The sequence below is a fragment of the Gossypium arboreum genome, chromosome 5 (genome assembly GCF_025698485.1).
Source record: "Gossypium arboreum isolate Shixiya-1 chromosome 5, ASM2569848v2, whole genome shotgun sequence".
Taxonomy (NCBI): Eukaryota; Viridiplantae; Streptophyta; class Magnoliopsida; order Malvales; family Malvaceae; genus Gossypium; species Gossypium arboreum.
The window spans coordinates 32051324-32066277 of record NC_069074.1 but is presented as its reverse complement, the minus strand read 5'-3'; the positions used below and the strand labels follow the sequence as shown (position 1 = coordinate 32066277).

Sequence of the window (14954 nt, the reverse complement as noted above, 5' to 3'; positions counted from 1 at the left end):
AATTCAAAAATGACTATTTACATGAAATGAAAATTTATAAAGAATGTCAAAGGTCAAAAGAATCAGAATGAAAGAATATTTACTCGGATAAATAATAAAAGTATGTTTTATTGAAAATAAAAATGTCTGAACATGAGCCCACTTCTCAAAAGAAATCTCATTACTCTTAGGCTTTAAAGCAACAAGAGTGTTCTGAATATTACTCCGTAAAATTCCTAAAGATTACAGGAAGTTCTTCTATAGTCCAATTGTTTAAAGAACTTCCCGGTTCGTAAGGGCGAATGCCCTCAAGATTTCTTTGTTCAGTCCCTTCTTCATGTATGACATTGATGGGATTATTTTCATTTCCAAACACCCCCTTCTCCGGGTAAGCTATCCCTCTTGACACAAAAGTCAGGGATATGTAAGGGAACGTCTCTTTTTCACTTAGCCGTGACCCTCTTCTCTCTCTCTCTCTTTTTCTTTCTTTTTTTTTTAATAACTTTAACTAATTATGGTCTTTTTATAATTTAAATGCATATAATGCGATGTAATACAAATGCATGAATGCAAAAAGGTATCGATCTCGACTTAATTTCATTAAGAAAACTTTATTTAGAAAAAGAATATCTTTACATATGGATGGATTACAAATACGCCTTCGTCCTATGGCCTAAAGTTTTAACTTAACAAAGCTAACTCTTGACAATGATTTGATTGTGCTCAATGTATCAGCTTGTACCTTCATGGTCCGTAAATGATCTACTACCATCCCGAATTTGAGCTATGGTTTCACTCATAAGATAATCTCTACATCTATGGACACCCCTTCTGTGAAGTTGTTCTGATTATCTTGAAAGAAAGATTGGCAAACAAGTGCGCATTCCTGCTTAACATGCTACCTTAAAATGATATTCAACACCTTTAGGGTTTCTTGAGAGCTTTTAGATTCCTGTCCACGCAAAGCATTTTGATATGCTTAGATGGGTATCTTCTCAGCATAGTTAATCTGTACTTTAAAGGTCTTTTAAATGATATGGATTTCTTTAATCTCATTCTTTTGTGTCCATTTTGACAGATCATCAGGGCTTGCATTTCCATTATCTCTGATAAGTGCAACATAGTGAACTCATGCTTGTTGTTTGGTCCTATAATAAATAAGCCTTTTACCATCATAGGCACAATTCTTTCCATCCAACTCACCTTTGTAGGTCCACGCATTCTGTCAATCACTTTTCTTCCAACACTCTTACCATCGACCATCTTCCTATGAAAGAGAAATGTTGTAATGGTGGAAATGTCCATCAATACTCTTCTTGTTCACCTTAAAATGATTGGTGAATACATTACCTTTTGCCCTGTAGCACGCCTTGCCATAGAGTGTCGAACAATCTTCTTCGTATCCAATCCTGCTTTGATTGGAAACAACATTAAGACGCACTAGTGGCGGAAGAGGCAGGAATTCTAAGACTGCCCCTTTTCCCTCCTGTTCTTTCCATTTTAGCTCACTCCCTCCCCCTATGACATTCATCAACTTCCTCACAAAATTTGGAATACAGTTAGCCCTTGAGTAAACTTTATCAACTTGAATCATAGGACAACGCCACAAAATTGAATATTCCTCCACCACGGGTACCATATAGGATTTTCTCTGACACATATCCCATGGCTAGACTATTTTTCTTTACTAACTGAGTTTGCTCTGACCATATATGGACGTTAGCGTTGTCTTCCACTCTATCAAGAAGTCCGTTCTCCATAATAAAACTCTCTAACTTAGAAACTGACTGAAAATCGATACCTTTTAAATGCAAAATGATATGCAACAAAAGAAAGGAGATCGTTAGTATCACATGATAACAATAAACTCAAAGATAACCTGCAAGGGTAATAATTACGGTATAATTCTATCTAGGTTGAGCTCTTACAGTCCTTCTATATGTGGTTTAGTTCTAAAGTTGAGGTACCTGAACCAGCAGATTCCTAGATCCTCACCCATTATAGGCTCATTTGAATCGAGTTTAGTTCAGGAGAACACATTTCCCTATGGCTACACGGAGATGAAAATCTCACGAAACTATAGGTACGGATGTATCCCGAAAGTGATCCACTGTCTTGCACGGAGGCGAAAACCTCACGAAGGCGTAGCTTCTCACTCCCACTTAAGGGTGTGACCACAACGGTCATGCAAATGCAATGCGTATTAGAATATAGCAACACATGCAATAACACAAACACATGTAATGCAAAGAAGATTAAATTTTAAAATTTTTAATTTTCGACATTAAGACAAGAGATAATTAATTACACGGCTTGACTCTCTTATTAGCCCCCAGTGAAGTCGCCAAGCTGTCGAAACCATTTTCAAATCGAGTTTTGGAAAATGGGAATCGACTTTAAGAAAAATGAAAACGGGAGTCGCCACCAATTTTTTAAGGTGCGATTGGATCACCTTATAAAATGTTTTGTTTTAAAATCATTAGTTTTGGTCTACGAAATCAGAAAATGGGTTCGGGAGCCGGTTACGTACGAGGAAGGGTTAGCACCCTCATAACGCCCAAAAATTGGTACCTAATTGATTATCAAGTGTCTTTAATGTCGGAAATTCAAAAATTTTAAGATGCAATCCTCTTTAGAATATTTTGATTTTGAAAATTGAGATTCACTCATATCAAAATATTAACACTAAGTTAGCCCCCCTTTTTGAAATCCCTATCTCGAAACGACAAAATGCCACATCCAATAAGTTAGGACACAACGCTTTGAAATTCCAAGACAATTGCTCGTATTTTGAAAACCTTAAAAAAAAATTAGAAGGGTACTTGACTATTCGAACTCAACGCGAAAAGTTGCAACCCAATAAGTTAGGGCACTACTTTTTCGAAGCTTCCAAACACCTAGCATTGCCTTTTTATTTTTGAAAACTTTGAAGTCTTGTTTTTAAAACTGATGCATGAAGGAGCACATTAACATAATAAAACATAACATACAAGATAACATATTATAGAAATAGGTAAATAAAAGCATAATAACAATAACATAAATGTCATACATTAATTAATATATATATATATATAAGAAATATAAAATATGGCAAATTTTAAATAAGTAAAATATACATAAAAACAACATATATTAAAGAAGAATAGATAAAATATATAAACATGTAATTCAACATATATTTAAACATATTAATAAACGAGAAAATGATGCATGATGTATGATTGTATAAAAACAAAACAAGACAAACAAATACAATAATATATAAAAATAATAATAATAATATAGTAACATATATTATCAAGCAATCAACACTTTATAAAATCATGAAAATAGAATTTAATACATGGACAATTTATAATATAAAAAATATAAAAGGTTTAATAAAATAAAGTGAGTAATTTGGATATATGTGTATATAATTAAAATACAATTTAGAAATGGGTGATAATAATATATTATAGATAAACTTTAATTTTAAGATAAAATAATAAAAATATGATATTGTATTATATAAAATAATATAAACATTTAATAATACATAAAATATAATATTTAATAGTGAATTTTAAAATAGATAATATATGATAGTATATAAAAATAATAATAAATGAAATAATTTATAATATATAATATAAAAATGTAAGTTTTAAAATAATGTATAATATAAATAAATAAATATATAAGATATATAAGTTAAAATATAATATATAATAATAATTTAAAAATTTTGAAAATATATAATAATAATTTAAAAATTTTGAAAATATAAATAATATAATAAATAATATATATAATAAATTAAAAATAAGTTTAAAAGTATATAAAAAAGGGGTGAAATTAAAAAAGGTTGAAAAACTAAGATAGACGAAGAATAAAATAAGAACAAACCAGAGAGAGTAAGAACGCAAGAGGGAGAGAAATTTGAGTGAATGCTCTCAAGAATTCTTATTGCTTCCCAAAACTCCAGTGATTTACAATGAAGGGAGAGGCCTCTATTTATAGTTGAGCCTCCCGAAATCCAACAATCTGATCAATTACATCAATGGTTAAGATTAAAGGATATCTACAAATTAAATCTCCAAGATTACAAAATCATATCTTCTAAGATTGTATATCATATCTAAGATTGCAATCATATCTAAGATTGTATCATATCTAAGATTGCAATCATATCTAAGATTGTATCATATCTAAGATTGCAATCATATTTAAGATTGTATCATATCTAAGATTACATATCATTGAAGATTATATTTCCATATGAGTCAAGCTTGTAGATGGACCTTAAATTTTTTCAAGTAATGGCCCATTCCGATCGGGCCAAATTATATTTGTAATTCTGGACTGAACTTGGACTTCGTTTTTTTTTGGGGGGGTTATTATTTTAAATACTGAAATGGGCCGGGCAAAATTGAGTGTCTACAGGTCTAATATAATTATTAGAATAAAAGCATTCAATTTAATTATTATAAAATAGAATTTCGATAATAACAAAGAATTGCAAAGAGAAGAAAGAAGAGGAACACACAAATTTTTCGTAAAAATCCTTTCAGGAAAAATCACTGACAGAGGAGAAAAAAATTCACAATGTCGAATTAAAATGATACAAGAGAAGTATAGCCCATATCTATTTATAGGTTACAAAAAAATAATATTTTAATCAACATCTAATAGAAGTAATGCAGTAAGGTTGAAACATCTTATTCAAAACAATATCAAACAGAGGAAATATACTTCCATTCGGGCCTTCGGCCCTCGACTTTCGTCCTCGTAGATTCCTCTATCTTGCCATTATTTTTAACATAAATTTAGGTCACACCTCTAACCATTATGTTGTATATATAGGTTAAAATTTGAACATCAATAATCTCTTCTTATTCTTATATAGCAATTTGTTTAAAAATTAAATATGTTTTCTTTTTCTTTTATAGTTACAAATGTCGTCATCTATTTTACGGTTTGAGTCTAATTCTATTCAGACCGGGTGGATTCAGGTAAAGTCCTCCTAACAATGTCAACCTCAAGATACGAACTTGGTCTAAATATTTGGGGAAGATGTGCACTTCCATTAACACGACTAGCACGATTTGAACTCAGACCACACTTGGGGCGGTGAACACCTCGGCATTAAGCCAACACACGTGGTTCCAATTGAAGAAATTGTTAATAGTAATTAAATAGACTCATATAAATATTTTATATAAAATGTTATTAAATAGTCTATATAATTAATATCGAAACTTTTTATTAAATTATTATGTGATTGTATATAATTTATATATCTTTATCTTTATAGTGTCATTAGTTAATTTAAATAGCTATTATTGTTAAATATTCCAACTATTCCAATAAAAATTTATTTTATCATGACGAGTTTAAATAGATATTTTAAGAAAAGTCTTAATTAGTAATTTCAATTTTATTTTTATTATTGCATTACTTTCTTTTTTGTGTAAATTTTTATTAAACCTCTAAAATTTTTTGAAAATTTTTGAAATTTTTGAATATTCCAACTATTCCAAATTTTTGAAATTTATTATTAAGCTTTGAAAATTTTAAAAAATTCAATTAGACTCATTACTTTCTTTTTTGTGTAAAATTTCATTAAACCTCTAAAATTTTTAAAGTTTCAAATAGACCTACCAAAATTTTTATAAATTTTCACAAAAACCTAAAAATTTTAAAATCTTAGTTAGCCCAAAAAACTTAATGTTAAGATTAGTCACTAATAGAGGACTAAATTCTTAAAATAATAATATGAAGATTAAATTCTAAATGCCAAGAAAGTACATACACTTAAAATATATTTTAACTTTTAAAATCTATTCTATAATTTGATTAAATTTGACTAAATATATTTTAACTTTTAGGGAATAGATGAAAAAAAATGAAAGGGAGGAGTATGAAAAGTCACAAAAAAATAGCAGAATGGAAGCAAGAGAAAACTCTGTGATATATAGTAGAAAACTCTGTGATATATAGCAACAACCTGAATAAGACTGGAAAAGAGGATTGTAAGGCAAAAAATATCAGTATAAAAGTTCAGGGACATGTTGAAGAGAAGCAACTTTGGAAGCTTCAAATATGCTTGGTGGGTACGATAGCAACATGTTGTGGTTCAAAGAGCTTATTTAAAAGAATAGTTAGAAATGGATTAGGGGAAATTAAAAATAGAAGAATCCAAGGAAGACATTTTTTGATTGAAATACTAGACTTAGAACTGTTCGATGTATTGAAACAGAATGATTGGCCATACTTGAAAGAGTTTTTTTTTTTATTATCAAAATTGAGCCTTGATCGGAGAAAGCAATGGTAGTGGAAAGAGTGTCGTGGATTGAAGCGTTTGGCATCCCTCTACACTATTGGAACTATACTTTCTTCAAAAGGATAGCTAGTGTATAGTGAGAGTTAATCTCTCTTGGTGAGAATTCTACATCGGTTAAAAGTTACGATAAAATATCAATGATTGTATAAATCAATCTCTAACACCCCAAACCTGACCTAAATGTTATGGCCGAATTCGGAGATATCATAAGGTAGGGTTTTGAAACGGAGTCGTTTCGTCAAACCATTCAGGTTTCAAAAACTCATATTCGTTTATATATATATTTGAAAGCATTTTCTTAACTTATTTATTTTCCAAAACGTAAGTTACAGTGGAAGTCATAAACTGTTTAATTAAAAAATCTCATTTATGTTCTCAAAAAACCTTTGTTTTGGTAAAACCATGTTTTATGCTATAAAATATTTAAACTGATAACTCAAATCCAAAATAAAACCAAAAGTCCGAAGAGTCCAATTTTTACAAAACTCTCAAAATAATCCTTAATTTAAACTAAAACCAAAATCATAAAGTCGGTTCATAGATGAGTGGTCACTGCGAGACTCTGTCGCTCTGATCTGCCTAAGTCTGTGGATTACCTGAACAGAACAGACAAATAGACGTGAGTTTTCGTAAACTCCGTGTGTAACCCAACATAAATAGACATGCAAACATACTGAAATCTCATATACAGTCAGTTACAGATTTGGACTCATGTCCATTTCAGATACAGATAACAAAAACATATATGTAGATCAAATATACAGAATCCTACCCCCATCCTCTCCACACCAACTTTGACCATTCCATCACACCATGTGGGGTTCAAAACACCAACACATCCCTACACACCATATCGTGCCATTACGACACATATCAAATAAAGTGCAACCAAGCTGCCAGAATATAAGCGACGCTCGCCATACAAAACACTTCCTCCACGTATATAATCCTACCCCAAAGTCAAATATAGAATACAAATACAAATACAAATACAGATATAACATGCCTATCATGTTTGTGCACAGATATCAAAGTGCATATAGTAGAATAATCATACATGCATAACAGTGTTCTACTTAGAGCATACTATTAGAATAGCAAGTCACATAATCTAGGTTTAGTTAGCCTTTACCGACCCTACGGCAGGCCCACAATCGATCGGAACAACCCGTGAAACCCTAAGAAAAATTTTAGAATTATGGGCCCACATGCACGTGTGGGCCCATACGGTCTGGCCCAAAATCCACACGCCGGTGTGGAATGCCCGTGTGGGCCCACACTTCTAACTTGGCCTAGCCCGTGTGACCCACACGGCCACATTCACACCACCACATGGTCATGTCTTACGGACGGCCATGCCTTCGTTGACCACACGGTCGTGTGACCACACAATCAGACACACACCCGTTTGGCATCGACAGTGTGATTTTTAGCTTTCGTCGAAGCTTTTTTTTTTGCATTTCGGGTAAACACCTGTTACGTCTTTGATGCGAAAACAATCTCGAGTCACACAGCACCTAAAATTAACCAAAAATCATCGAATTAGCTGCTTAAATTGACACTAAACCGAACCACATTGAAACAAACAACCCTTTAATCCACCAAAACCCTTACCTTTGAACATGAAACGGTGATTCCGTACAATTAAAACACCGATTGGAAACCACCAGCCCCTTGGTCTTCTCCTAAACACCAAACAAACCCCATTAACCAATGGTTCACTAACCAAAACAATAATCGCACTTACCAAACTTACCAAAAATGCACAATTAGCACCAAAATTATGAGATACGAAAATTCGATAGCAGATAGGAAAACAAAAACAAAATCGCTGGAAAGGAAAAAATGAAGGAGAAAATGGCAGAGAACAAAAGGAAAAATTAATGTCAAATTCTTTGGGGATTTTTTTGGAAAAGAGAGGAAATTTTGACAAAAGAAAAAAAATAAAACAAAAGATATTCACATATCCTTTAATTATCTCTCACTAACCCATTACTGATAACTCCCTCAGAATTTTAACTCCACCTAAACTCTATTAGACAACCGAGCAAAAATTAACATCCACGCTTGCGTAGAGATTCGAACATAGGACCTCCAATACACCAACTCCCTTACCACTCAGACCATTAGGCTCATTCTGATATAGATTAACAGACAATTTTATGTAAGCCCACTCCTCAAAGGTAAGGCTTGGATTAGAAAAATAACAAAATAAGCAAAAGGAAGACTTTAACCCAAGACCCCCCACACACCCAAAACACTTAACCACTGAAGTAGATACACATTTGTGTCAAAATTCATAGATACAGAAATAAATTTATCAGGGCATTACACAATTAGCCAGAAAGAATAGACGAGATAATCTAATCTAGAGGTGGGGAAGATAAAATTTCCTATAAGAGTTGTTGAAATGGGTTTAACGAAATCTTTAGGTGATAACAGTAAAGACCATAGCGTGAAGGGAAGAGAAAATGGGGAATCAATGCAAGATAGGGAAGAAAAAATCGTATTAGAATTTGAATTAGCAAAGAGACCTGGATCAGAAAAGGCTTCAGAGGAGAGACTAGTTTGGGAAGATGAAGCAATTAATATGTTTATCTTCAAAAAATCAAACGATAATGACAGATGTAAAAATACATTACAAAATATGTTAAGGTTGGAAAAGGAACAAATGAGTGGAAAGAGAATCGAACCTAGTTTGGGAGAGAAGGATAAAAATGGGTATAATAATCGAGCCATTAAAAATGTTAGTAACATGGGATTTTTAATAGCTGTACTAGGATTGGAAAATATAGATGGAGCAAAAAGATAAGCAAAGAGAAATTGAGGAGGGTGTGGGCCTGAGGTAGATTTGGGCTTACAGATAGGCAACTCCAAAGAGTCAGGGGGAGCTAGATTGTAGTATTCTTATTAAAAGATCGAGAGTTTTGGTAGGGGAGAAACAAACAGAGAAAAAAAAAGTTTTAGAGGGGGAATCTCCAATTTTTCTTAAACATAAGAAACAAAAAAAAAACCATGGTTGAAAGATTAGATCGATGTATGAAATTCAAGATAGAATCATTTCTGTAGTAGAGAAGAAGAAGAGAGATCCGGTGTTGAGAAAGCAAAAAAGAAAAAGAATCGCATGCAAAGAGAAGATTGTTGTTAATGCCTACCTCTCCAATTCTGACATCAACAATAGAAAGAGAGTGATTCTTAGGGAGGCTAGGAACTCATGAGAAGTGGAAAAAAAAACTTGGGTTCAGTGTTTGAGGTGACAAGCAAGAAGTTGTAGATAAGATTATGATACTAGAAGAGAGGTAGATCAGAGCAACAAAGGAAAGAGAAAGGGTCTGTAAGCCACTTTGCAGGTTAGTAGCAATTGTAGTTGTAATATTATACTGTGTATGAGAGTTTTTCCGGGGGGAGGAAGAATGGGGGTTTTGTTGTGGGACATTAGGGGCATGTTTTCGGATATGAAAAAAAAAACTATGTTAAAAGAGTTTGTAAAGGTAGAGTGTATTTGTGTTTCATTCAAGAATCAAAGCTAGTAATGGGTACTGAGGACATAATTAGGAAGGTGGGGAGTGATTAGACTTTGAATTTTGATTTTCGGTTGCTGTAGGAAATTTTGGATGGGTAATAACAATTTGGGACAATGTTCGATTTCAAGCAGGTTGTTATATTTGTTCTAACATTTTGTTGTTGGGGAATTAAAATGGATTGAAGAAGATTTGGATGGAACCTTGATTAATGTTTATGCACCTTATGGGATTTCGAATAAAAAATCTTTACAAGAGGAATTTTGTTTTGAAAGGGTTTCAAAAAAGTTTATGGTTGATTGTGATTTTGACATCATGTTGGACCATGTGGTTAGCTCAGAATAATAAAGTTTTCAACATAAATTGATGAATCTACTTTCACTGTTGAACCACTCTAAAATGAGGTCTTTGATCTGGGTAAGGGTGGTGCATGAAGACTGCTTATTTTCTGAAGGTTATTGGCGGTTTTGGCCTGTGAAATGTAGCTCTTACTTTGGAGGATAAGCGAGTTGTGGTGGGGTTTTGATAGATGATAAAAGAGTGGCTTGTGTGTTATTCTCAAGGAGGACTTAAGATAAGGAATCAGAAATGACAAATGTAATGGCAATTAAAACATATGTGGATATGTATATTGGGTCATGTTAGAAGGCGCGTGTACCTTTAGTCATCGAATTTTTCTCAAGTGTAACTTCGGAATGGCTGATGAATAGGAATTATAAACCATGATCATTACAAAAATTATTTGGGGATATCGACTGTGGCACTAACCAGTTGGCTCAATTTCAGTTCGAAGATATTCACAAGCAAGTTAATGGTATGGAGAATGCTTTGGCGAAAGCTGGTATACCATGATCTTCCTTTTTTTTTAAAGCCCGGTGGTGAATTTTGTTTAATGCATTATAGTTTTAGTTGTCTGGAGGATTTTTTCTTTGATTGTTAGTAGTAATACTATTGTATTTGTCGAAACCATTTTTTTATTTTAGGAAAAAAAACGGGGATCGACTTTTAAAACAAAGTGTGGAGTTGCCACCAATTTTTTTGTTCAGTTGTTATTGGATCACCTAATAAAACATTTTATTTAAATCAATTTTGGTCTACGTAAATTCAAAAATGGGTTCGGGAGCTGGTTACATATGAGGAAGGATTAGCACCCTCACTACGCCCAAAAATTGGTACCAGATTGATTAAGTGCTGTCCTTATGTCTAAGATTTTAGAAAATTTTTTGAAATATGGTTCTTTTTAAAACATTTGAGTGGTTCAAGTTGGTCGTCAAAATTCTCTCGTTTCAAAGGTATACAGCATCACATCCAGCATGATAGGACACGATTCTTTATACCTTTGAAAACACGATTGATTTTTGACTTCTAAAAGCTCATACGTTGAAAATTACAAAAGGATGTCCAATTATTCAGTCCAACAAAAAATCGAAACCCAGCATGGTAGGGCACGATTTTCTGAATTTCCAAACATTGAACATTACCTTATTTTAGAATTTTTAAATAAAAAATTGTAAACTAGCTCAAAACACATTTATTTGACTTGAAACAAAATGGAATAATTGATTCTAAAGAGTTGGAAATTATAAAGTGACATTTGTAAACCAATAGAAAAATAATAAACATGGGATAATATGCACACATAAAATGCAATACTTGATGAATGAAGATAATATAACCTTATTTAACCAACTAACAAAACAAACAATTAAATATAACTAATCCAAAATATAACCAAATTCACAAGCATGGATGAACAACAATTGATTTAATAATACATCAAAATGAATAAATGTGGTGTAACAAATATACATGAAATAATATAAAACAATTAACACATGAGGTACCAAACAACATAAAACTAATATGATACAAAATATTTTCTAAGAAATAATGCATTGATGAGCAAATAACACATGCTAGAACTTGAAATAATTTAAAAAACTAAGAATATATATATAATTTTTATAATAGATGTTGCAAAAAAGGAGACATTCAAATCAAATAATATGCCAAATATTTAGAAATAAAACATTTATTTAAAGTTGACAATACCCATACAATAAAAGATAATTTAAATAATACATAAAATATGAAACGATAGCAAGGGTGTAAAATATGAAACTAAATATATGTACATGTAAATAAATTTTAGAAGCAATTATATGTAAAAATAACATGGAATTAGAATATAAATTATAAGATTAAATTAATTTCATCATAAATTATATATGTAAGAGATTTTAAAACATAACTATGTATACAAATAGATTTTAGAAAAACTATATGTATAAAATAACATGAATATAATTATGTATATAGATCAAACATATGTACCAATATATATGTATATATATAATAATTTAAATAATACATAAAATACATAGGATTTTCCTTTGAATAACAAAAATATATAATAAAATATGTGAATAGATTTAAAAGAAATTATATGTACAAAATAACATAAGATTAATAATATACATAGAATAAAATTTACTATATCATGATATATATATAATAATGTATAAGAACATTTATATAAAATATTATACAAAATATTAAAAAGATATGATATAAAAATTTTACAATAATAACTCTAAAAACAAAATATAATTATCAAGGTAACTCAAAATATAAAAATAAGTAAACAAGAATTAAAAAAAATGAATGTGAAATGGATCTTTTAAAAAAATAATAAAAGGAAAAAAACTCAATTAAAATAAAATTAAAATGAAAGGGTAATTTTAAATAATATAACCTTTTGAAATTAAAATGAGGACCAACGCGTAATTCGTGCAAATGCCCAGGGACTAAAGCTAAAAATATTTCAGACCCCAAAACGCAGCGTTGAGGCGTGGACCAAAGTGCAAACATGCTCAGATTACAGGGCTAAATTCCAACATGAAGTAAAACAAATAATGCATGATTGAATGAGCGGGCGAAAGGGGAGGGCCTAGCACTCAATTATCGCCTCTCCGCAGAAACACGCAGATCCTGGGGGTAAGGAATCGGATCGGATCATGTAGGCCTACACGGCGTCGTTTCAAGGCTACCAAATCAGGCCTTAAACGACATCACTTCATTTTGCTAATTAAAAGAGAAAAAAAATCCCTAAAACAAATCTAAGCGTCGCAGCAAAACAAAAATGGGAAAGAAAAGGGGAAACCTTAGATGTTTGCCCCTATTCGATTTGCCATTCAACCACTACCATTCCACCATTATAATCGGTGGATGATAGCACGCAATGAAATCATCCCATTCCCTCATTTTAAATCTTGCCTCAAAAGGTCCGATTTCAGCCTCGAAAACCTATTTCAAGCTTCGATTTCGACGAAGAAGATAAGGCCTCTGATGGCTCATTTGAAAGTAAGCTTTCTTTTTTCTATTTATTTTCGTATGCAGAAAATCACATGCAAAATAAAAAATATGGAACAAATTCAGGAGAAATAAAATATAAGGCATTCAAAATCACCTTTATAATTTTTGTTTTCTTTTTACTTAGTATGGGTAAACCATCAAAGTACAAACCATAGCTTTTTATAGCCGAATTTACAGAATAAATAAAAAATGAAAATTCTATTTTCCTACTGTTTTTTGCTGTATATTCTGTTAGCATTTCTGTCTCACAAGTTCTATGTTGACGTAGAAGCGTACAGAAAAGCAAGCTACTCGTGAGGAGGCCCTTCATGAGAGGCTCGATTCCATGGCTAGCTGTTGCACTGCGTATTCCAGAAACCTATAGGGTTTCTGGTGTTTTCTCATTATTGGGCTCATTTGGGCCGTATGTAAATTGAGCTAGGATTTTAGGTTTTGGACTAGTGTTTTATTTTTATTTCGGGCTATGTTTTGTTATTGGACTTTGGGTTAGTGTTTTGGGCCTTTATTTTTGTAAAAGAACTTGAACTTTTAATTTATTTAGCTCATGGCTTTATTTATTATTATTATTATTTTTTTTTTTTTGGTTCTGATATAATTTTTTATGAGCCCGAGTGAAATGGACCTATTACAGTATTCATGTTGTTTTTAAAAGACGTTAATGATTCCAATATCTTTCTCGATTTTACATTATTTAACTCAAGAACAAGATTAAAACAATTAATTCAACATGAAACATAATAGGAACCATACTAGTTACGAATAAAATAAAGCTAAAACTATTTGAAGGAGACACGTATAATATACATTCTTTTCTTTTTAAAGTTAATAAGCATATATTCAATTTTTATAAAAAATAAAAGAGCATATATTCAATTCATGTTGAGTCAGAATGTATGATTAGGGGACAAATTCCTATCCGCTCACCTTCTGCTTTTAGAATTATGCAGTTTAAAGTGGTAACCTTAATCTTAACTCTTCGGGAGAGATAATTAATGTTGACATTGATGTTTCTTTGTTTGTGCATTTTTAATTATGAAACAATTGATTTTTACGATATGATGTATCTCCAGTTATAATTTTTCAATTAACGATAAAAAACAGTAATACAAAAAAATTGGTTATACAGTATGATTTTCATTTACGTTTGCAAGGTCTAGTTAGAGAGAATATATTAACTTCAAGTATATACAAATGATGATTTAAACCACTTACCATATAGCAACTTCACACTCATATAAAGATCTAGATCACACTCCATTAAATTTTTCTCTTAAAAACTGAATTATTAAATCAAGTATCACTTATATTTTACTTACAAAATACACTCATATAATGGTTCTAAATTGTCGAAGCCATTTTTTGAAATCGACTTTTTATTTTAAAAATAAAAATGGAGTCACCATCAATCTTATTTTATGAGGTGCGATCGGGTCATCTTATGATTGATCGTTTTAATAAAACATTTTTATTTACTAAAACAACAATTTTGGTCTACGAAATTCAGGAAAACGGGTTCAGGAGTCAATTACGTACGAGGAAGGATTAGCACCCTCGTAACGCCCAAATTTGGTACCTAATTGATTAATTAATGTCTTAACGTCGAAAGTCGGCAACTCGAAAAAAATTTAAAATACGATCCTTTTTTTATTAATGTTGAAAAAAATACTTGAATAAATTGAAATGAGCATTAAAGGCCCTCTTGTCTCGAGATAACAAAATGTCACATCCCGTAAGTTAGGACACGACATTTG

The 14954-nt window shown here is 31.4% G+C and overlaps 1 long non-coding RNA gene across 1 annotated transcript; it reads left to right on the top strand.

Moving 5' to 3' along the window:
* The first annotated feature begins 12951 nt into the window (after positions 1-12951).
* On the top strand, positions 12952-13760 carry LOC128292834 (uncharacterized). The gene is made up of 2 exons (XR_008282781.1): positions 12952-13191; positions 13472-13760. It is a non-coding gene; the product is annotated as an uncharacterized LOC128292834 (long non-coding RNA).
* The last annotated feature ends 1194 nt before the right edge of the window (positions 13761-14954 follow it).